The sequence below is a fragment of the Podarcis gaigeae genome, assembly GCF_964106915.1.
Source record: "Podarcis gaigeae genome assembly, chromosome: 3".
Taxonomy (NCBI): Eukaryota; Metazoa; Chordata; class Lepidosauria; order Squamata; family Lacertidae; genus Podarcis; species Podarcis gaigeae.
Genome location: NC_139680.1, coordinates 13,288,168 through 13,311,472, shown reverse-complemented (window position 1 = coordinate 13,311,472; position 23,305 = coordinate 13,288,168). Strand labels below are relative to the sequence as shown.

The 23,305-nt window shown below is 44.2% G+C and overlaps 2 long non-coding RNA genes across 2 annotated transcripts; both read left to right on the top strand.

Moving 5' to 3' along the window:
- Positions 1-6,489: 6,489 nt before the first annotated feature.
- LOC310842255 lies at positions 6,490-6,711 on the top strand. Its single transcript, XR_014563046.1, has 2 exons — positions 6,490-6,620; positions 6,660-6,711. It is a non-coding gene; the product is annotated as an uncharacterized lncRNA (long non-coding RNA).
- Positions 6,712-20,226: 13,515 nt separating this feature from the next.
- LOC310840823 lies at positions 20,227-22,102 on the top strand. The gene is made up of 2 exons (XR_014562176.1): positions 20,227-20,299; positions 21,830-22,102. It is a non-coding gene; the product is annotated as an uncharacterized lncRNA (long non-coding RNA).
- The last annotated feature ends 1,203 nt before the right edge of the window (positions 22,103-23,305 follow it).

The following is a 23,305-nucleotide window of genomic DNA, read 5'->3' as shown; positions in this document are numbered from 1 at the left end:
GCCAAACAGTAGCTGAGTGAACTCTGGTAAATTTCACTTCTGATGCTAAGAGGGTGGCAGAAAGAGGTCTCCCTGTTGAGTCACATGTTGCTTTATGTACCTTCTGTGAATCTAGTGGTGGAATGAAACTCGTGCGTATGGTAGAAAGGGTGCCAAGAATCCCCGGGTGAAAAGGGTAGGATTTAACATACATAAACTGCATTAGGAAAATATGAGCTCCATTATTTATGTTGGCGGTAATGGGTTTGTCTCCTGTCTGGTTTAAAAGGAGAACATTTGCAGCACAATCCTGTGTATGTTCGCTTGGATGCAAGCCCCACAATGTTCAGCTAGTAATTTAATTCTTTTTAAAAGGTGTTTATATACCACTTTTCAGTGAAATCACAAAAAGTGGTTGTTGTTTTTTTAAAAAAGTAATAAGCATAAAGGAAAACTAATAAAACAATAAAGACAGCTACAAGTGGGAAGAGGCGTTTAGGAAGCTAGATTTCCCTGTTTAGTGCAAGATGGTTCTTGAGAAGCCCTGGGGGGGACAATGAGGAAGTAGATTCCACTTCAGATAGGACGCTGGAGCCAGGTCTTTAGGTGGTTATCTTCTGTCTGTCTTCCCCTCAAGGCAAAATGGTTTCTGAGTCGCCCAGTGCTGATGGTTGGGGGAAAGAGAGGCCACCTCCGCTACAATCCTAAGCACAGTTACTAAAGCAGAGCTGAGGACCTTTGAGAACTTGCTAGGCTGCAATGCCCATCATCCCTGAACATTTGCCATGCTGGCTTGGACTGATAGAAGTTTTAGTCCAAGAAGAAGAAGAAGAAGAAGAAGAAGAAGAAGAAGAAGAAGAAGAAGAAGAAGAAGAAGAAGAGTTTGGATTTGATATCCCACTTTATCACTACCCTAAGGAGTCTCAAAGCGGCTAACAATCTCCTTTCCCTTCCTCCCCCACAACAAACACTCTGTGAGGTGAGTGATGCTGAGAGACTTCAGAGAAGTGTGACTAGCCCAAGGTCACCCAGCAGCTGCATGTGGAAGAGCAGAGAAGCGAACCCAGTTCACCAGATTACGAGTACACTGCTCTTAACCACTAGACCACACTGGCTCTCCAACAACCTCAGGAAGGCAACCTGGTCCCCACCTCTGTATTAGACAGTAAGTTCCCTTGAACTCAGTAGGCATTATTTCTATGTGAATATGCTTAGAACTGTGCTATTGGTCAAACAGTTGCTACTCTTTGAAATGCAATTTCATACATAGTGTTTCCAAATAATTGCATTGTACAGAAAACTAGGTACCCAAAGACCCAGAGATGGGGTGTGTGTTTCCTCTAAAAGAATTATTATTAATGACAACAAATAATATTACAGCAGTACAAAAAGAAACAGTTCAAAAGTGCAGCACTAGTTGTCTGTGATCAAAGGGAGAGGTTGGCTACCATCTTCTTGTTTCCCAAGTAGAGCATTTCGTGCTAGGATGTCATTATGAGCATGCTTGCTTGCTGCATGCTCAATTCAGGAAGGGCTAAGGGGGAAATGTCTTTCCTGATTTGTCCCCTAATGGTATGTACTTTACAAGCTAAATTCTCCAAGACTGCTAAGAACCAGATGGAGATGGGGGAAACCTTGAATCAAAAGAAATGCAAACATTCAAAATTTTGCAAATTCTCCCATTTTGCCACTCAGAGTTTGAAGTCAAGGTTCTACTTTGCATTTATATGTGAGCTCTTTATTTATCTCCATAATTGTCTCTCTGTGTGTTTGAATCAAACCATGCAGGCAAATGAACATTATTTCCCCATTGCAGATCACCTTGAGTTCATGCCCATTTGCAAAGGGAAAGGCTTCACCCAACATCTTGGTGACAAGAGGGGATGGACAATTGGGTAGTTGTACACACAGGTCCAAATCCAGCTCTTCACCCCTCCACTACTAGGGATCTTCACCTGTTCAAGCCTTTCTTCCTTAAGCTTTGTAAAAATAAAAATAAAAGGATGTCATTATGTAGTCGTCTTCCTTTAGATTCAGAGAGAGAACCGTTTTAGACAGGGTGATAGGCAAACTGTCAGGTAATTAACTTTACAGTGTAGCCGCACTTCTTCCAATTATGCTTTCAAAAGACCAGAACTATCTCGCCAAAGTTTGAAGCACCCTGGATTCGCACTACAGCTAATATATGAAAATAAAGTCTTTGAGCCACAGTGAGCTCCTTCCCTATGGAAAATGAACCAAACAGCTCCACTGATGCTGATGAATATCCTCAATCCTACCCACTGGATCATCCTGTTGGTACCTGGATGCCACACCTACCCCCCACAGCTCTGAGGATATTTTACCTTTGTGTATGTAGCCTAAGTATGGGACGCGGGTGGCGCTGTGGGTTAAACCACAGAGCCTAGGGCTTGCTGCTCAGAAGGCCGGCGGTTCAAATCCCCACAACGGGGTGAGCTCCCGTTGTCAGTCCCTGCTCCTGCCAACCTAGCAGTTTGAAAGCACGTCAAAGTTTCTGTGTGCTGCTGTGGTTGCCAGAAGTGGTTTAGTCATGCTGGCCACATGACCCGGAAGCTGTACACTGGCTCCCTCAGCCAGTAAAGCAAGATGAGCGCCGCAACCCCAGAGTCGTCCGCAACTGGACCTAACGGTCAGGGGTCCCTTTACCCCTTTACCTATGTAGTCCAATGGATGGCCTACGCATTCCTCTGAGGATCAAGGAACCCCTAGGAAACTTCCACAGATTCAGTCCCTTGGAGGAGCCAGTCTTGAGCCTCCAGGCCGGACATTGGCAAGTGCAGCAAGCCAGTGGTGAGACAACTTGTCCTGACTGCTCTCAGCTGCAGGATCACTGTCTATGGTCCTGATCACCTTACCTTTGTCACAACCGCCCTACAGCATGAATACAGTGGTATCTCAGGTTACATACGCTTCAAGTTACAGAATCCACTAACCCAGAAATAATACCTCAGGTTAATAACTTTGCTAGGTGGTGCATCGGAAGATGGCTGACAATAACATCTCTCCGACCCACAGGAGGTAATTTGGAGGCTATGATGGGGGTAATTGGCCTCCTTAACCCCCCCCCAGGATTATGGGGGGGACGGCCCTTGCCTGCTGTGCCCTATACCACCCCCGAATTTGTGGGGGTGGGGGCACTAGGCACAAAGCCCTCCTGTGGGATTCCGGCACTCCTTGACGCCGTCCCTGATTCGCGCCGCTGGTTGCAACGGTCTTCAAAAGAAACAATTTGGACGAGATTAATTGCACATGCTTCAAGGAAGAAGGGGAGTAAGACTGCTGACAGAAGAGATCTCTGATAACAAGACAAGAATAAAATATGAGAAGATACGTCAAGATACGGTACCATTAAATGACTGAGGGGGGAGGGGAAAAAACCTGCCTTCCCTTTTTTCTATGTGATTTAACAAGAATCCTCTCCCGTAATGAGTCAGAAATTAAGGACTTAAGCTGTGGGTTTAAGGCTGTGTGGAGATAAACTTTCGATCCAAAGCAATGTTTCAAGATGAAGCTGGAAAGCTAAGAGTTTTGTGAATGACGCAGTTAAAAATGCTGTCGCCATTTTGGGAGGCATTGTTGGAGCTCTTGGGTCTGGGAGGAGAAAGAGAGAAATAGAGTTGTTTACATATCGTCAATCAACTCCCCGGTGGGACTTAAGAGCGAAAAATGCCAAAATTTACGATGGAAAGAGTGATGTTATCTATGAAGGAGATATATGGAAACCATCTGGACTTAGTGGAGGAATGGGAAATCCACACAGGATTATTATACTTGTTACCGGCTTAAGGAGACTAACAGAAGTGATCGTAAAGGAAAAAGAGAAATTATATGAATAAGATATGATGTGGAAACACCAAGATAAGACTGGATAGAATTATGAACTTTATTTGGACTGATTGGGACTGATTTGGACATTAACGCAGTAATAAGAAGATGATCTGAATCCCCCTTTGGATCTTGAAGTATGGGTTCCCCCAACAAAATTTAAAAATTTGGCTTTGTAATTTGGAATTTATGCGATGTGATTTAATTTGATGTGATTGGCCAGTTAATATTTTATATATATATATATATAAAAAGAACTTTGCTTCAGGATGATAACAGAAATTGTGCTTTGGTGGTGCAGCGGGAGTTGGAGGCCCCATTAGGTAAAGTGGTGCTTCAGGTTAAGAACAGTTTCAGGTTAAGTACAGACCTCCAGAATGAATTACTTAATCTGAGGTACCGCTGTGTGGCTTAGGTAGTCCTCTCACCATCTCATTTGTCCCTGCTCCTTGGCAATTGTTAAGGATGAGACTAGAGGGACTTGAAACATGCTTTAAAAACTATGTGACATCTATCTCAGTTTCATAGGGATGTGGGAGGTTGTTTGAGGAATATTCAAGTCCCCTTTGGGGTGTGGAACTAGTCACATAGGACTATTTTTAAAAGCTGGCTTGTGTGTTATCAGTGATTATGTTTAAAGGAGTACTCGTGTTATTCATTTGCAGCAAAAACAAAAAAGAGACACGCTGCACCTTCAAGACTAACACAATTATTATGGCATCTGCTTTCATGATCTACGACCAGGGACGCGTTTGGCGCTGTGGGTAAAACCTCAGTGCCTAGGACTTGCCGATCGCATGGTCGGCGGTTCGAATCCCCACGGTGGGGTGAGCTCCCGTCTTTCGGTCCCAGCTCCTGCCCACCTAGCAGTTCGAAAGCACCCTTAAGTGCAAGTAGATAAATAGGTACCACTTTATAGCGGGAAGGTAAACGGCGTTTCCATGTGCTGCGCTGGTGCTGGCTTGCCAGAGCAGCTTTGTCACGCTGGCCACGTGACCCGGAAGTGTCTCCGGATAGCGCTGGCCCCTGGCTTCTTAAGTGAGATGGGCGCACAACCCTAGAGTCGGACACGACTGGCCCGTATGGGCAGGGGTACCTTTACCTTTTTACTTTCATGATCTACAGTCATACTTTTCTGCATTTCATTTTCCCCGACCTCAATTGTTACAAATTGCCATTACCACCCTGAGTATATATATCTATAACTTCAGATAACACTCCATGCATCTGATAAAGTGGACTGTTATTCACAAAAGTTAATACCATGAGAAATGTCTTAATTTTTAAGGTGTCACAAGACTCTTTGACGTTTAAATGGTACATGTTCCATTGTTACTTTAAGCAAATCATATTAGCAATTAAGTATACTTGCATCAAAAGGAACTGTATTCTTCACAAAATACTCTGAGAAGCACCCAGTGTTAGACATTTAATAATACTTTGCATTCCTTTTAAATGTTTTTTATGTTGTGCACTGCCCTGAAGCTTTGCGAGACAGTGGCGCATAAATACCTTTATAAATGAATAAAAAACTAATAACTGGTTCAAGGAGAGATTTAAATCCTTAACTGAAACGTTAAGAAAGAAAAATTTGCTCTGTCCCAGGCAGAACAAACATTTCAATTTTGAAGACAAAGATTATTTCTGCTGTAGCCGATTGAGAGTTAAAGCTGCTCGGTTTTAGTGATTAGTCTACTTCTAGAGAAAAAGAAAATCATACTTAAGAGTGTACGTCAAGGAGCGGCTTTAAGAGTTGGTCTATCAGAGGATGCATAATGAATGACGTATACTGTCCTTTTTTACGTTTATCTCGCCTACAAAAGAGGAAGCAGGAGATCAACTCCCAATCTTGTGTTCTTAGGTTAGGAAAATTCAGGGCTTCCTTCTTGTTGGTCAGGGATGATGGGAGCTGTAGTCCAACAATATCTGGAGACCACAGGTTTCCTGCTCCTGGACTAGACAATTAAAATAAAGATCTGGCATTCTGCTTTCTCCTACCTACAACAGGAAAATAGCATTCTAACCCCAAGTGAAGAAAGGACTTTCTCAGGAAATAATAATGGGTTCATTCCTGCTTTGCAACTAATTGCAAACGGCTGATTTCAAGAGGAATGCAAAAACACATTCAGAAACGCAGTTTAACTATTTGTTTTCTAGGGGTTTGTGAGGGAGACCTTCTGCGAGCCAGCTAGAGAAACACATTCTCACCAAATCTCCTGGAAACATCCTGAGAGACAGTTGCTTTTTGCACTTTGTGTCTAGGAAATAGCACGAGGAAAACTGGGAAATTGAAAGTGGCACTTTGTGTGTGACAGAGAAGGAAAGTGAATGAGATTGAGAGAGGGGAGCAGTTGCAAAATTTTATCCATTTGCCCTTGCATGTGTCAGCATTTAGAACCAACATGTGCAGGAGGAAAAAAAAACTTGAATGTACCCGAAGGGGAAGAAAACTTTGCCTGTTCTGTGCTCCTATGAAGATTTTCTGTTCACATTCACTTTGTTTTTGAAAAATCCTTGATGGATTAACAACGAAAGGGAATTAAAATGTTTATTGCTTATATGGGGGGGGGGGGATTGTGTACACTTGAAAATTTCTTAACAAGCCAATCTTACATGTAAGTAAATAGTCACTGAATCAGTGACTACAGTATCATATGAGTACTGATCCACAGCATATTTTCTACAGCTTTTATATTTACTTACATGTAAGATTGGCTTGTTAAGAAATTGAACTGCATCCTTCTTGTATTAATTTTTACAAGTCTGGCTGATGAAGCATTGAACGAAACAGATTGGTTATCTGGAAACTCTGTTCCGGCGATATTTGGTGACAGATTATGTATATATCAAACTTTTGAATTAGTCTACCGTGACTGGTGAAGAAGATTCAGAGACTTTAGTTGCAATTTCTGACCATTTGTATTCGTCTATAAATAGTGTTTAGTGCCATTGTTATTGGACATCATGTTGTGTTATTCTGTTCAGCAGGGCTTCAGGAGTTGCCAGGAGGAGACTTACAAGGAACCAACCATCTTAGGGTTTACTCCTTAGCCTTTTCTTCTTCTGAAGATGTCCCACAAGGCAGCGGGTATGGCTTTTTCCTCCTGAATGTATCAGCACATCTATCTGATATGATTTTTAGAACCTATTGAACAACAGTTAGATTTAAAGGTGTGCAATTGCTTGAAAGGCCAGTTGAACTGACCTGAGATTCCTTTGATGTGCAACAATCTGCGCACAGTAAATTCCCATCAGGTTCAGGAAGGGTGAAGCATTCATCCGAGTTCTTCCCACAGCTTATCCTTATAATGCCATCGGTGATGGTTTTCCCCATGGTGCTTTCCCTTCTGACACTCTAATCATCTGCTTTGTGCAATGCTTATGTAAACTAGCACCAGGTTATTGATAGCAAACACAATGGCTTTTGTCCGACTCAATCAGACACGGATTCAAGTCAAAGCAGAAATGAAATAGCACACTTTTCTCTTAGGCAAGGGTGCTAATCATCCCTTTTCAATTGCTATTACAGAGCAATTACAGAGAGAATGGCTCCGCTATTTCTTGTTCCATAGGACAGAATAATGCTACATCCCTGGGCCTGCTCTCCTGAAGAGAACAGCGGCATTCTGTTAAGAAAGGCTGGCAGGCACAGTGCATAAGGGAACTGGGAGTGTGCCTTAGTATGGATGCATAGAGAACTAGGTGAAGGGAAAGGTACCCCGATCGTTAGGTCCAGTCGCAGATGACTCTGGGGTTGCGGCGCTCATCTTGCTCTATAGGCTGAGGGAGCCGGCGTTTGTCTGCAGACAACTTCCAGGTCATGTGGCCAGCATGACTAAGCCGCTTCTGGTGAACCAGAGCAGCTGTTTACCTTCCTGCTGGAGCAGTATCTATTTATCTACTTGCACTGGTGTGCTTTCAAACTGCTAGGTGGGCAGGAGCTGGGACCGAACAACGGGAGCTCACCCCATCATGGGGATTTGAACCATGGACCTTCTGATCAGCAAGCCCTAGGCTCTGTGGTTTAGACCACAGCACCACCCGCGTCCCTCGCATACAGAACTAGTAGCCAGTAATTGCATTGGAGAGATACTGCTCTGTTATTTACTGGTAGATGCAGGTTAAGCAAAGCCCTACTCATTGCTTGCATTGAACAGAGACTACTCAAGCTGCACCTCCAGTCACCATTGCGGCTGTGTACACACTCCTCTTGACTCTGCAGTTTAACATATCTGCAGTTTAAACAGCTCAACAACATCTGATGGAAGATTGAATAAACGAGTCAATGCTTCTTAAGGCTCATACAGAAGATCTTGCTTCAAAAATATCTGACAGCAACTGCTAACAAAGCCCTGGAGTTAGTCACACAGACATAGTCAAAAGAAAAAAAGAAAAGCCAACATAGTTTGGGATCTATGGCTATAGATTGAGGATCAACAAGATAGAGACAGGCAATGAAATATTCAATTTGGGGGAATCCCCAAGATAGAAAGAGGGGACTCATCAATTGTATTGATGGTGTCTCCTGGTTCGCAGAGTTGGACTTAGGTCTAGAGTCGTCAGATGATGACATTGAGCAAGCTCATCAAGCTTAAGGGAGATCAGGCAAAGATGGTCGTGCTAGAGCGAGAGGGTCCAAGAGGTCGGTGCTGTGACTCTGCTGGTGCATATCCTCCGCTGCTGCATCCACACTGTGCCAAATTCCTCCTCTCCCTCCCAGTAATCAACTGTGGCCCACATGCAGGAAGCTAGTGTGGTGGCTCCTCTCCACCGGGTGAGCCATTTCTACTCCAGGGCAAAGTTGTGGTCATGGCAGGACAATCTTATATCTGTCCCACTTAGTCCAGCGTAGTTTATTCTGACATGTGTGCAGGACTGCAGCCTTGAATGCTACCCAACAATTTCAGTGGAATTTCTCTAACCCTTTTCTGTTTTTGTTTACAAGGGCAAATAAATTGCCTTGCATTCAACACACACCCAAGAGTGATTCACTCTTAATAGAACTGAAAGTGTAAAAAGGACCTTTCACGTTTTTATACTGCAGCTTGGAAATCAATACCAATGCAGAGCTGTCATAAAAAGCTTTGGGATCTGCTCTGGGGAAGATGGTATCAGAAAAGCAGCCATTTAGTTCACAAAAGTGACAATTAGAATTAGGTGAATTCCACAGGTCATGATTCCCCGAGTCACAGTATGAGTAACAGAACTTTGAGGGCAAAAACCAGGCTGCCGCTTTTGTGAATCCATGCTCAACTAGTTGGGTTTAGATAACGAGGCCCCGTATTGCCTGATCTATAGTCAAAAGAAATTCTACCTGGAGGCCTTTGATGACTAATACCCCCTTAGCCCAAAGTTTCTATTTCCTGCTGCACAAAGATGATACTGCCTTAAATAGTCCTGCAGCATATATTTGTTGTACATGGTTTAAAAAATTGTTCCCTCCAGATGTCTTTTGCCATTAGCATTTTTGACACCTTCTAAAAATACAGACCCAGTTTCTCTCACCTTTACTTTTAATAAGCAATCTTTGCACTCTGGTATCACATTGGCTGCTCTCCAACATACCTGGATGTCAGTAATGATGCCGTGGAACAAGAACTCCTCCCTTGGTACCCTAAAATAATGTCCTCAATTTATATTTGGATGCCACACTTCTTTTGGACGATGCTGCATCTTCAATTACTGTGCTAGTAATTTCAGGATTGCAGGAAGCATAAAAAATGAGAGGTTGCTAAAGCCAAAAGTACCAGCTAATTATATTGAGGAATGATGATTGTGCAATAGAACTGGCACACTATCGCCAGGCTGCCCAGCTGTCTAATGACATTAACTTGTAGGAAACTAAAACCTGAAATTGCATTACTTTAATAAGAAGGGTTCCATAAACATATACAATAAATGCAAAACTGAATATCACACATCTGCAAACCCAGACCTGATCTGTCTGATGCCACGGAACGTTCACAAACATTTTTCAACAGCTATGGGGAAAGGGCAATTCTTTACAAAACAGCATGCCATCTGTGAATAAATTCAAAGGTCTAATTGGCCAGAAGATGACAGCATACTGAGCATGCGGACACAGGGGGTTGTGTGGTGTTTCTAAGATGCAGGATAATATAAAGGATGTGGAACCAGGTAGGAAGAGAACCCAGGGGATAAAGGACCAGGTGACTAAAGGAAGTGAGAAACAGGAAGTGAAATGAGGAAAGAATGGTAAATGACAACCTGGAGCCCCTCAGATGTCATTGGACTGCATGTCCCATCAAGCCTGCCCACCAGCTATCATGGCTGGGGCTGATGAAAGTCCAATGACATCTGGAGGGCTACAGGTTCTCCATCTCTGGGATGAAGGGATGGAGAAGACAGAAAGCAAAAGGGTAGGGTACCTGAGAACTTCAGGTACAAAAGGCCTATGAAGCAGGGTAGCTAAAGCTATGGATGAGGATCCAGAGTAATCTGTTGTGCTCCTTATTTTACCCACCCATGGTTCCCACAGACTTGATGGCCAAAATGGCTCTGAGGAGCAGAAACATCAGGGAATGCTAAAAATTAGGGGCAAGGAGTGGCAGAAGCAGATGTGCCAAAAACTGCAAGTGGGCCCTAGTCACAAAATAGCTGTGGTGGGGCCATGGCATATACCAAATGTCTGGTTTGGGCATGTCAAAATGGCTTCAGCATTGGAGAGGGTAAGGAAGTGCAAGTAGGAACTAAATAAGAAGTGCAAACCATCTTTCTATTGCTGTCATACATAGGGCTGGGTTGCAGGTGTATATCTGCTTTGGACTGTGACCATTGTGTTTTGTGACGTAGTGTGACGTAGTGCAATGATTGGGATGGTATCTTCTGAAAAGTACTACTCTTTTTAAAAAAAATACTGCAGTTCTACCTTTTAAAAAAACTACCTTTTAAACAACACACACAGGTCCCCACTACCCAGAAACTTGTTATATAAAACCTCACTTAATCAACACAAGGAATTGGTACCCAGATGTCACTATTCACACCACAGATTCAGATATCCAAACTGTCGGGCCTGTGTGTGTAAACAAATAAACATTGCATTATTATTTTGTGTCTCACTGTTCTGTGGCAACAGTTTCACCAGAAACCATGGTGGGAGCAAGGGAAAAGGAAGTGATATTTGGCCAAATAAGAGAGCATTTTTTTCCTTCCTTGTTTGCCTTTTGCAAGGTTTTATAGGGGTTTCATGGATTTTCCCAAGTTTTTCATCATTTTGGGGTCAACATTCTATTGTTTGGAACACATTAGAAATTTCCCCATAGGAATCAATGGAAATTGTTGGCTCACTATGTGAACGTTCACCTAACAAATGATTTCCCAAGAACACATTGTGTTTGGATAGCAGTGCCTGCATATAACACAGTTCTCACCAAAAGAAATGAATTATTTTTGAGGAGATATTGAGACCTTTAGCAGGACAGGAGGAAAACTTCATAAATACTTGAGGTGATTCTCATGAGCAACATTTTAAACATACTTTGAAGCATTAATTGCATTTATAACCAGTTTTGTTTAGATCTAAGAAAAATGAAGAGTCCATTTTGTCTTCATATTTCCTTTTGTTTTGACAGCTATAAATATGTTGCAACTAGATGTGGCTAAACTTGTGAGTACTCCCTCTAAACTCAAGCCTAGCTAATATTTACGTAGCAGTTATAACAAGGTCCACCCATTGACCATATGCCACGTTGCTGGGAAAATAAAAGCTTAAGGTAAACACATTTTCACTTGCTGAGCAGACTTTGTCATACTTACACAAGCCACAGTAATGAATCTGAAAACGTCATACACACACACACACACACACACACACATACACACACAGATATAGTCAAGATAAAAACCGACTTGAAAAGAGAATACAACTTAGCAACCAAAGAATTGAAGAAAATGTTATTAGAAAGCATTTGCTACCTTTTTCATTAAACAATTGCTATGATTATAAAAACACTTACAATGTAAACTAGCATCAGCTATGAGGAACTGCTAACTGGATAATATAAGCTCTTCCTTCAAGTCTTTCATAAGCTGAAGGGTCCTATGCTGATACTCCCTGCCTGAAGTGGAGAGGTTGGCCATTGTGATCTCACACTGATGTTGTGATCATAATGCTCACAGCTTTAAAGAGAAAGTGCCCTAGATCAACCAGAGAGGAGTTTCTTCTCCCTCTCTGTCTCTCTCTCACACATTCTTCCATCCTCTCAAATGTAAATTTCACCTCTCATCGGGCAATGGAGGAGGCCCACTGCTCACCAGTGGATGTTTGGACTGCCCTCTGAGTCCTGCTTGACCACTGGCAAGGTTGTCTCTCTATGCCATATGGACTTGATGCCTGCCTATCCTTTCTGTAATGAAGAGTGCTTTCACATAGCTGGGACTGCACCTGAATTTTCCACGCAGGCTAGTGGGGCACTCCTTCAGAGAAGAAAGGCTTGGCCAGCAAAAAACTGTAGACCCCTAGAGCATGGTGACAACCTGTGGCACTGGTTAGCATAATACTCTTTTCCCAATGGTAACTGCTCTTCTGTCAGAGCGCTGATTTATTGAGTTGGGTGGTAAACTGATACAGTGGTACCTTGGGTTAAGAACTTAAGTCATTCTGGAGGTCTGCTCTTAACCTGAAACTGCTCATAACCCAATGTACCACTTTAGCTAATGGGGCCTTCCACCACCGCACAATTACTGTTCTCATCCTGAAGCAAAGTTCTTAACCCAAGGTACTATTTCTGGGTTAGCGGAGCCTGTAACCTGAAGCATCTGTAACCTGAAGCGTCTGTAACCCAAGGTACCACTGTATTCTCTACAGACATCTTGAGAACATAATGTAGGAGGGCATCCTATCTCCATGATTTCATTGGATTGCAGAGTTAGAAGTAACTGTGTGAATCAACTAGTCCACCCCTCTGCAATGCAGGAATCTTTTTGCCCAATGTGGGACTTGAACCCACAACCCTGAGATTAAGAGTCTCATACTCTACCAGCTGAGCTATCTGATCTCTGAGCATGAGTGAGTCTGGAACTCAATGCGGGAGATGTAAACGGTAGGAAAAGTCAGAGTGCATTCTTAGAAAGGCACAAATGAGCACATGCTGATATTTTCCAGAACGGGTAATTTAGGTTTTTGGCAGGAGCGTGGAATGAATCCCGTCAGCAATGCCAGTAAATACCAATAACAATATCATTGCTATATATCAGGAGCACAGTATATGCTATAAAACACCTGGCTCAGGGTTTATGGATGCTACCATCGACAGTTGCAATTAATGCTGCTATGCCTAACTGTGGGCTACAGTATAATCATAATGCTATAACTCATGGCTGGAAACTCTGGAGGGTCTTCAATCTGGTCCAGGCAAGTAATTGAATTTGGTATCTCAAAGGTCAGTTGGAAACTGAGAATCACTACAAGTGAGAATTATGAGCTGGCAGCATCAGACGGCGCTTACATTTTCAGCTTCGCATATATTGAGGGTTTCTCTCTTGTCCCTCCAGGAGGTAAACTTAATAATGCAAGCAGGAAGCACCATGGAAAGAAAGGCTGGTGTGTTTGCTTAATGTGTCTTTTCAAGCTGGGCGTTCTGAGATGTTTTGCTTATGCAGAGAGCAAAAGGGGAAGAAAAATGGACCAAGGTCATTTCAATCAGCCAGAAAAATGCATACCCTCCAACATTTCTCCAATGAAAATAGTAAAATTATCATTATGGCATGGGACGTCTCTATTTATACCCCACACTTCTTACTGGTTTGCCCCAGCCACTCTGGGCAACTTCCAACATATATAAAAATGTTAAACTTTTAAAAAGAACAACCCTTCCCTATACAGCATTGCCTTCAGGCGGCTCTGGGTTTGGATAACTTCATACCCTCCAACATTTGTCCAATAAAAATAGGGGCATCCTAAGGAAAAGTGGGACATTGCAGGATCAAATCAGAATCTGGGATGGCTTCTCTAAATCAGGGACATCCTTGGAAAATATTAACACTTGGAGGGTCTGAAAATGGATTCAGGGCGGTTTCATGCAACTTGTGGTTTTTTAGTGGAGCTGATTCAGGGTCTATCTGCTTCACTTGCAATCTTATCATTTTTAACTTTTGATTTCAGGCAGAGGTGATGCAGTTTAACCCTCCCCGTGGGTGTGATTGCCTCATGCTGTAGTTAAACGTAGGGAGAAAGGTCCAACTGCAATTTTCATTTTCATTGTGGGTTGTGGGTGTGTTAAACCTCCCCATCAGTGCATGGATTCCCAATGAACATCACTCCCATGTGTGCAATTAAATGAAACGTGAAAATGTGATTACAAGCAGCACAGTTAGGGTCACCTGCAGACAGGCTGTCAGCAAGGAAAGCAGAAAGGAGTTGGCACCTTTGCTGTTATAGTCACAACTTGTTTTCCTTCCTAGTGGCAAACAAGCAAGCTCACTCTTGAAAATGTTACTATACAACCAACTTGCTCCTGTCCAACAATGGTGCAGAAAACAGTTGCTCATACAGAACTCCATTGACAATGCAAACCTCCACCTGTCTACTTGGAAGTAAGTCGCCTTTAGTTCCATGGGGCTCAGTTCCCAGGAAAGTACCAGACGTAGGATTGCAGCCTTATTCCGATTTCCTTTGGGGACACCGAGGACTCGGAATGTTGATCAAGCGAACTTGAAAAGAGAGGTCGAGCCATTCAATTGCTTCTCCATTATTTCCTCAGGGGTAAGTTAAACCAACACTCTAAAAAGTGTTGCTGCCTAAATGTGTTTTTGTTGCTGCTACTTCTCACCAAATGCCAAGGGATTGGATGGAGCTCGAAGAGAATTGGACAGCAGGCAAATGTGGGAGTATAAAATGTTGGGTAAAATGTGGGATGGAAGAAAAAGGAAGGGGCGAAAACAGCTTCAGTTTTTCAAGGTGTGGGTCAATAATCATGCTTATTGGCTAAATTTAGCAAGGGAGTCATAGTGTGGGAATGGACTTATGGCTACATTTTGGGTTATTTTTTTCTTCCAACGTTATATAGAACTTCATCTACCAGTACAGGCCCTGTTAGCTGAGCTTGAGATGATGCTGCCCTGGCAAAGGCTTAGTCGTCTGAAGCCTTAAAAAGTCTGGCAGGGCTTCACCCCCTGGGATTGCGGTTTGTAGTATTTAAAGGGCCTGTAGTCTATTATAATAATAATTTTAATTTATTATTTATACCCCACTCATCTGGCTGGGTTTCCCCAGCCACTCTGGACGGCTCCCAACAGGATGTTATAAACACAATAAAACATCAAGCATTCAAAACTTCCCTAAACAAGGACTGCCTTCAGATGTCTTCTAAAAGTCAGATAGTTGTTTATTTCCTTGACATCTGATGGAAGGGCGTTCCACAGGGCAGGTGCCACTACTGAGAAGGCCCTCTGCCTGGTTCCCTGTAGCTTCACTTTTCGCAAGGAGGGAACCGCCAGAAGGCCCTCAGAGCTGGACCTCAGTGTCCGGGCTGAACAATGGGGTTGGAGACACTCCTTCAGGTATACTGGGCCGAGGCCGTTTAGGGCTTTAAAGGTCAGCACCAAGACTTTGTATTGTGCTCAGAAACATGCTGGGAACCAATGTAGGTCTTTCAGGCCCAGTGTTATGTGGTCTTGGCGACCACTCCCAGTCACCAGTCTAGTTGCTGCATTCTGGTGAATGCGCATTCTGCAACTGAATACCCCTGCACAATTATAGAGCAGGAGAGACAAGGACAGAGAACATATGGTGCTCTTGATGTTTGATGGAGTACAACTCCCATCATTCCTGGCTAGCTGCTGTGCTGGCTGAGGAGGATGAGGTTTGGAGTTCCACAGTATCTGGAAGACTGTGTGTTTCCCACCCCTGCTCTAGGGGAATCAACATCAGACGCCAAGGATGAGGGAAAAGCCATGTCCTCAGACCAGGCAAGTGGGGCAACATCTGACCAGAGTCCTCTTCAAGCCAGCACTGGGCCCCTGAGGCAGGAGATATAACAACGTCCAACTATCAATGAAACTTTCAGGGACAGGATTCATCTTCTGGTTACAAGCTCTGCAACAAACAGGGACATTTGATAACTTGTTATTTACGGTAACTATAGTTATAGTTTACATGGGTTTAAGGACAATACATGCATGCCTGAATAGAAATAGCTGGCGAAGATTCAGTTGGTTCCAGCTACAGCGGATGTCACATTGCAATGTGACGGTGCTTTCAGATGTCATATGAGTCACCGAGCCTGTGAAAGAAAAGGGTCCGGCAAGAAAATAGAAGAGGATAATGTCAACAAGAGCACCTGAAAGGCCAAGGAACATGTCACGATAACCTTATAAATTGATTAGTACACCTGAGACTTGGTGGGACAACTCCCTGGCTTGGAGCGAAGCAATTGAAGGGCACAATCTCTTCAAGTTAATGGTAAAGGAGGGGGATTAATGATATTTGTCAAATGTGTACACCTGCGCGGAAATTCAAGACAGTAAACAAGTCAGACCAGTGGAGAACATGTGGGTAAAAATAAAGAAGTCAGCTTCAGCTGTGGAAATAGCAGGATGCTTTGAACTACTGTCCAAGTAAGAGTTCTGAGGTTTTCCTGCAACTCCGGCAGGGCTGACCCACCCATGAGGCAAGCTGAGGCAACTGCCTCGGGGGGCAGGATCTACAGGGGCATCAGATTCTGATGTAGATCTTTATCCCCCCCCCACCTTGTTCCTGATTTAGATATTCATTCATTGCTTCTTCCTTGCTGGGGAGGGGGGATGCCATTTTGTGGGTTGTCTCAGGTGCCAAAATGTCTTGGGCCAGCCCTGAAGTCCTGGCACCAAAGCAGAGCACTGTTGGAAGCCAATGGAAAGAGTCTGTGATTGAAGGTGGAATCCCACCATGTGCTTCTGCAGAAGGATGGGAAACTGGCATGTTGAATACATTTCTTCCTCCTACGCACCAATTGTTGTCAGATGGCTGTAACACCGTTTAAGCTCTTTTTGAGCATCAAGCCTGGAGAGGGAGATGTGCGAAAAAATCCCGCAGCCTACAAAGTTGGCACTCGCGAGTTCATCTGCGCTTATTCAGAACACACTGTTTATGTTGCTGTTGCAGTCCCATCTGTGGTGGCTGAAAAGTGAAGCTATTTAAGTCTATGGCAGTTTTAAAGGCATAAATAAAAGCTGTGCTTTTTATTATTATCATTGATCCTGTCTGTTTCCTTGAGGCAGCCTTTGGATGTCTAACTTGGAGAAACTGTCACGGAGAAGCTCAGTTGGGATAAGACGTCACTTTAGGACAGCCCCTTGAACGGATGGATAAGCCACTCCACCAGGAGGACCACTGAAACAGGAGGACTTTGAGTTCATCCTCCTTCATACCTTCAGGGGTCATTTACCTTTTAGGTAAAGGTAAAGGTACCCCTGACCATTAGGTCCAGTCGTGACCGACTCTGGGGTTGCGGCACTCATCTCGTTTTATTGGCCGAGGGAGCCAGCGTACAGCTTCCGGGTCATGTGGCCAGCAGGACTAAGCCACCTCTGGCGAACCAGAGCAGCGCACGGAAACGCCGTTTACCTTCCTGCCAGAGCGGTCCCTATTTATCTACTTGCACTTTTGACATGCTTTCGAACTGCTAGGTTGGCAGACGCAGGGACCGAGCAATGGGAGCTCACCCCGTTGCGGGGATTCGAACCGCTGACGTTCTGATCAGCAAGTCCTAGTCTCTGTGGTTTCGCCCACAGTGCCACCCGCGTCCCCATTTATCTTTTACTTTACCCTATATTCAGAATGATTGTCAGGAAAAGGAAACCTGAAAAGTTACAGTGGAGGTGTAGAAATGCTTCTACATTTATAAGCACAATTCAAAGTGCTGGTGCTGACCTTTAAAGCCCCAAATGGCCTCAGCTCAGTATACCTGAAGGAGAGTCTCCACCTCCATCATCCTGCCTGGACAATGAAGTCCTCCTCCGAGGGCCTTCTCGCAGTTCCTGCACTGTGAGAAGTGAAATTACAGGGAACCAGGCAGAGGGCCTTCTTGGCAGTGGTGCCCTCCTTGTGGAATGCCCTCCCACCAGATGTCAAGGAGATAAAGCTCTACACAACTTTTAGAAGACGTCTAAAGGCAGCCCTGTATTGGGAAGTTTTTAACGTTTGATGTTTGATTATATTTTTGTATGTGCTGGAAGCTGCCCAGAATGGATGGAGAAACCCAGCCAAATGGGCAGGGTATTATTATTACTAGTCTATAAAGGAATTTTTGGACCTGCTGTGTACTATCAGCTATCCCACCCTGCTCTCTAAAACTTCTATATGTGCTCTTTTCCTTCTCAGGTCAGCAACAGAGCTTTGGTTGACCTTAAAGCCCCTTCAGATGCATGTAAACTGTACAGCTCTGTCTACCAGAATACTTCATTGTTTTGTCCTACAATCACACCAACCCATTTACATCTGGAATACAGAATCTGTGGACCTCCAGCTCTTGATGGACTCCAACCCTCATCAGTCTCAGCCCATATGGCCAGTTGTCACTTTACTTTTCTCTGAGTAAACATGCATGAGCTCTGGCCATAAACCTGACTCAACTCTTTGCGGTCTTATGCTTTTCAGCTCCTGGCCTAGAGGAATCCGGAGCCTAAAGGAGCTGCAATGCAGGGAGAATTTAGCCAGGTAGGATTTCACCAGCAGCACCGTCAATGAGCTTCAATGTCAAGAAAATATGCTGGTCCTGCTGAATCTCTGCCGGCCATGAAGCCACAAAAGGATGCTCCTCTGACTTCAAGGGCAATTCTACTGGTGGGCAGAAGGTGAAACGCCAAGTTTACTCTCAGTTGGAAAAGCCCTATGTTTTTAACATTTATCATCATGTGAGAAGCAATGACAAACCTCTCTTTCGGGAAGACAAAGAGAAAACGTACAATGGGCCATACAGTGATGTAATGCAAAGCCATGTGAAATTGTAGAGCAGGATACAAATTCTGTGGCCCTCTAGATGTTGCTGGACTACAATTCCCAGCAGTCCCTTGACCGTTGGCTGATGGGAGTTGGGAACCCAAACACATCTGCAGAGCCACCACCTTTGTTACACACAGAGTAAGACCTCTATCAATTCATTAGCCGTTCAATTATGCTTCAGTGCAATGACTGGACTCCCATTAACTTGAAGTGGATGTCCTCCAGAATTAGACATCTAATCTTGGCGATAATCTCCTTGGCTAGTCCGCCTCGGTCTGTGCTTCATACCACCAAATAATAATAATAATAATAATTCAGGTACGCTAACAGTGAACGTGATCTGAAGCAAAGTTGATTGAAAGTACCGGTACATTGCACTGAAATACTACACTTGCAATCCAGGGCGGGCCCAAGAAGCAAACCACAAAATGGTACGGGAGGGGGGAGGTGAGTGGAGATCTACATCAGGAACAAGAGGGGAACAAGGATCTAAATCAGGAACAAAGGGGAGGGAATCAAATCAACCTTATCTGACATTTGAAGGTAGGTGCAGAGCCCAGGAAACTCCAGAGGGCAGCCCCCACCATTTCCTCCCTAGGGGTAAGAGGAGAACATCAGTGCCTCCTATTCGCAGAGAGACTGCTGTAGATGTAGCATTGCTGAGGAGGTGGAAGCTCTGGCTACCAATGAGTGTTTCACAGCCATTTCTGCCACTGTGGTGGCAGCTGCAGTAGGCCATGGATTCCTTGGAGGCCCGATCTGTTGCCCCTGTGGTTCCTGCTACCTGAGACAGTTGCCTCACCTTGCCTCATAGGTGGAAGAGACCCTGTTTAAATCACTGTGACATAGATCACCATTTTTACATATACAGCCGTACCTTGTTTGTCGAATGGAATCAGTTCCAGAAGTCTGTCCGGCTTCCAAAAATGTTCAACAACCAAGGTGCAGCTTCCTATTGGCTGCAGGAGCTTCCTGCACTCATTCGGAAGCTGTGGAAGCCATGCTTCCAAAGAACGTTCGCAAACCGGAACACCCACTTCTGGGTTTGCAGCGTTTAGGAGCCAAAACATTTGAGTCACAAAGCATTCGGGATCCAAGCTACGACTGTATCTACATAAAAGGAAATCAGTCAGAAAGCCCATAAAACTCAATGGGCATTACCAAGTAAGCATGGTTAGGACTGCAGCCTGGGGCTGCTAACCTTTGAATGCAACTGGACTTAGACATGTATAGAATTGCCCTGTTAATCTTGGAAGAGAAATTATCATACTCCTCTGAATTCTAAGAGTGCTACAAAGAGGTCCCATTCAAGGGGCAGTGCTGAAATTTTACTTGGATCAATAGAGTTATATACAGAAATCAGATCTCAATATCTATCACAGTTTGGTTAAGCTTCCCCTAATCACTAAATCTCAGTAATGCATAATGCCAGTTATCTTTCTTTCCCATGGGAAACTGACTTGTCACAGGCGTCAGAATGAAAACATATCAGGGTTTTCCCGGAAGATTTGCATTGAGGCACAATGAAAGGTTTGTGAAACTTGTCATCACATTTATTGAAAGCAGAAACACAATACGTTGCCATCAAGTGTTTGGCAGGAGCTGCAGTTTCACAGTCCTGGAAAGTGGCAGTGAGCGGAATTTGTGAAAGAGGTTCCTAGAAATACTCCACATCCCCACTGAGCAAATTCGTTTGGTAGATACACTCTAGTTCCTTGGCAGAGAAATAAAACAGAGAAAAGTGCTTGAGATTCAACCAGTTTCTGCCATAATGGGACGTGGAAGACTTTGGAGGCAATCAGTAGTTTTCCTTAATGTGTCTGGACAAGAGAACATGTGCACTTTTGAAACAATGGCAGAAAGTTCAGATGTCCCATCCTGCTGCTGATTTACTATACTTTAGATCATTTTAGATATATCCCATTCAATAGGGCCAGCCTGTTCAGGAGGCAGCTGCCTCAGGTGGCAAAATCCAAGGGGTGCCTTCATCGGTGTGCCACACCACGGCCACCAGAGAAACAAGGAGAAGTGACTGCAGGGGCTTCCATGTTTCAGCAAAATCTCACAGGGCTCTCCTGAGATCTCCCCAGAAGCCACAGCTGTGAGACCCTCGTAAGCGAGGCTTTGATGAGGGGTGGCAAGGGTGGCATGCAAGCAGGGTGGTGTGAGGAACAATAATGTTGCTTTTCCACCCAAAAGCTAAAATGCTGCAATTGCTAGATAACCGCAGACAGTACAGGCTTGTTTACACTTAAATTTAGAACAGCTTAGGGTTAGGATTCTCACAGAAAGGACAGCTTGAAGCTCGTATGCTCCAGCAGGTATAGAACTCCTTCACACCTGTTAGTGGTACAATGTGGCTTTGTCTCTTGAGTTAATGTGTAAAAGCATAGAAACATAAGGAGAAAGGTAAACAGGAGTGGTGGTCGTTGAAATCAGAGTAATGGGAGACGTCAACAAAGGCAGGGATTTTAGTAGGGAAATTAGGCAGTCATGATAGGCTGTAAACCTTGCAGTACCCAGCCAATGGGGAGACAAGGGAGGGAACCAGTGCTTCATGTGTAGGGAATAGAAGCTTATGCTTCGTTGTTTTTGGGTGTGCCTACAGAGCCTAGGACTTGCTGATCAGAAGGTCGGCGGTTCGAATCCCCGTGACGGGGTGAGCTCTCATTGACCGGTCCCTGCTCCTGCCAACCTAGCAGTTCAAAAGCACATCAAAGTGCAAGTAGATAAATAGGTACCGCTCCAGCAGGAAGGTAAACGGCGTTTTCATGCACTGCTCTGGTTCGCCAGAAGCGGCTTAGTCATAATGGCCACATGACCCAGAAGCTGTATGCCGGCTCCCTCGGCCAATAAAGCGAGATGAGTGCTGCAACTACAGAGTCAGTCACAACTGGACCTAACGGTCAGGGGTCCTTTCACCTTTACCTTTACTTTAGACACTTGTTCTTGCAAGAACATATTGTATTCCATAACCTTCGCTGCTTCACCCATTTTGTTCAGATTGTATTTGAAGGAGTGGGATTAAGGTTCTTAGGACGCACTTTTTATATCTTACAGGTGGCATCTTCCCATTACACCTCATACAGTGAAATGGGACAGGACGCCCCTGCTATTCAACCAGAATCTGCTCAACACAACAGAAAAGAGTCAGATACTTGGCTTATCTAGTTTCTATCTCAAGGGACCACCAGGTGTTGCTGGACATGCCATTCTTACCAGACCCAGGCAGCACTGCCTATTTCTAGGCATGATGGTCCATCAACATCTGAAGGCAGGGCACAGGTTCCCCAACCCTGATCTATCTAATTAAACTTGACCGGATGAATCTAATTAGTCCTGAACCGACAGTTCCAATAGTCACCAGCCCCCACTGTATACCCTTTTTGTAAGGACAATAGAAAGGTTGGCCAACAAAGTTCACCACCCACCCTGCTGTCTCCTGAGAAAAGCTCATTGTAAATATGTAAGTTTAAAACCACAGCAGTTCGGGCTTCTCCCTCTTCTGCAAACCTAATAAACAGTTCATTTCTGGGGAAGAACAGCAACACAAACATATTGGGAGCAGCCTTTAAACATAAGACCCACCCTAAGCAAACTCAAGTGCAGTTACCATTTTAAAACTTCTTTGATGACAGAGGGGCTTGTCAAGTAGCACAAAAGACATGTATTTGAGAACTAGCTCAAGATCAGATGATACATCATTTATTCAAAAGACAGCATACAATGCAACACACACACAGAGAGAGAGACAATGAAGGCTGAGGACAAGGGCTAGCAATTCTGGCACAGTACGAAAGGGGAGCCCATTTTGATTTGCTCCATGAGCAGATGATTGTCAGATGAAAGGTCAAGATTTTCATCATAATGGCTTTATACAAATCTATTATACCCAAAAGACACTAGGAGTAATACTCTACACAGTTCTGGTTGCTGCATCCCGAAAAGGAGTTTGTAGAGTTGAAAAGGTTTTGAAAAGGGCAACCAAAGTGATAACGGGGCCAGAATCTCTCTCCTGTGCAGAAAGATTTACAATGTTTGGGACCGTTTAGTTTGGGGGAAAGTGAATAAGAAGGCAGAGGGGGGAGCATGAAGGAAGTGTAAAAAATTTAGGCATGGAAAGGAGAAAGTGAACATAGAAAAGTTCCCCTCTTTCTCTCATAATATTAGAAACGGAGCCAGTCAGTGAAGCTAAATGTTGGACGATTCAGGCCAGAAGTGCTTTTTCACATAAAGGTAAAAGTAAAGGGGACCCCTGCCATTAGGTCCAGTCGTGGCCGACTCTGGGGTTGCAGCGCTCATCTCACTTTATTGGCTGAGTGAGCCAGTGTGCAGCTTCCGGGTCATGTGGCCAGCATGACTAGGACGCTTCGGGCGAACCAGAGCAGCACACAAAAACGCCGTTTACCTTCCTGCCGGAGTGGTACCTATTTATCTACTTGCACTTTGAGGTGCTTTCGAACTGCTAGGTTGGCAGGAGCAGGGACCGAGCAACGGGAACTCACCCCGTCGCAGGGATTCGAACCGCCGAACTTC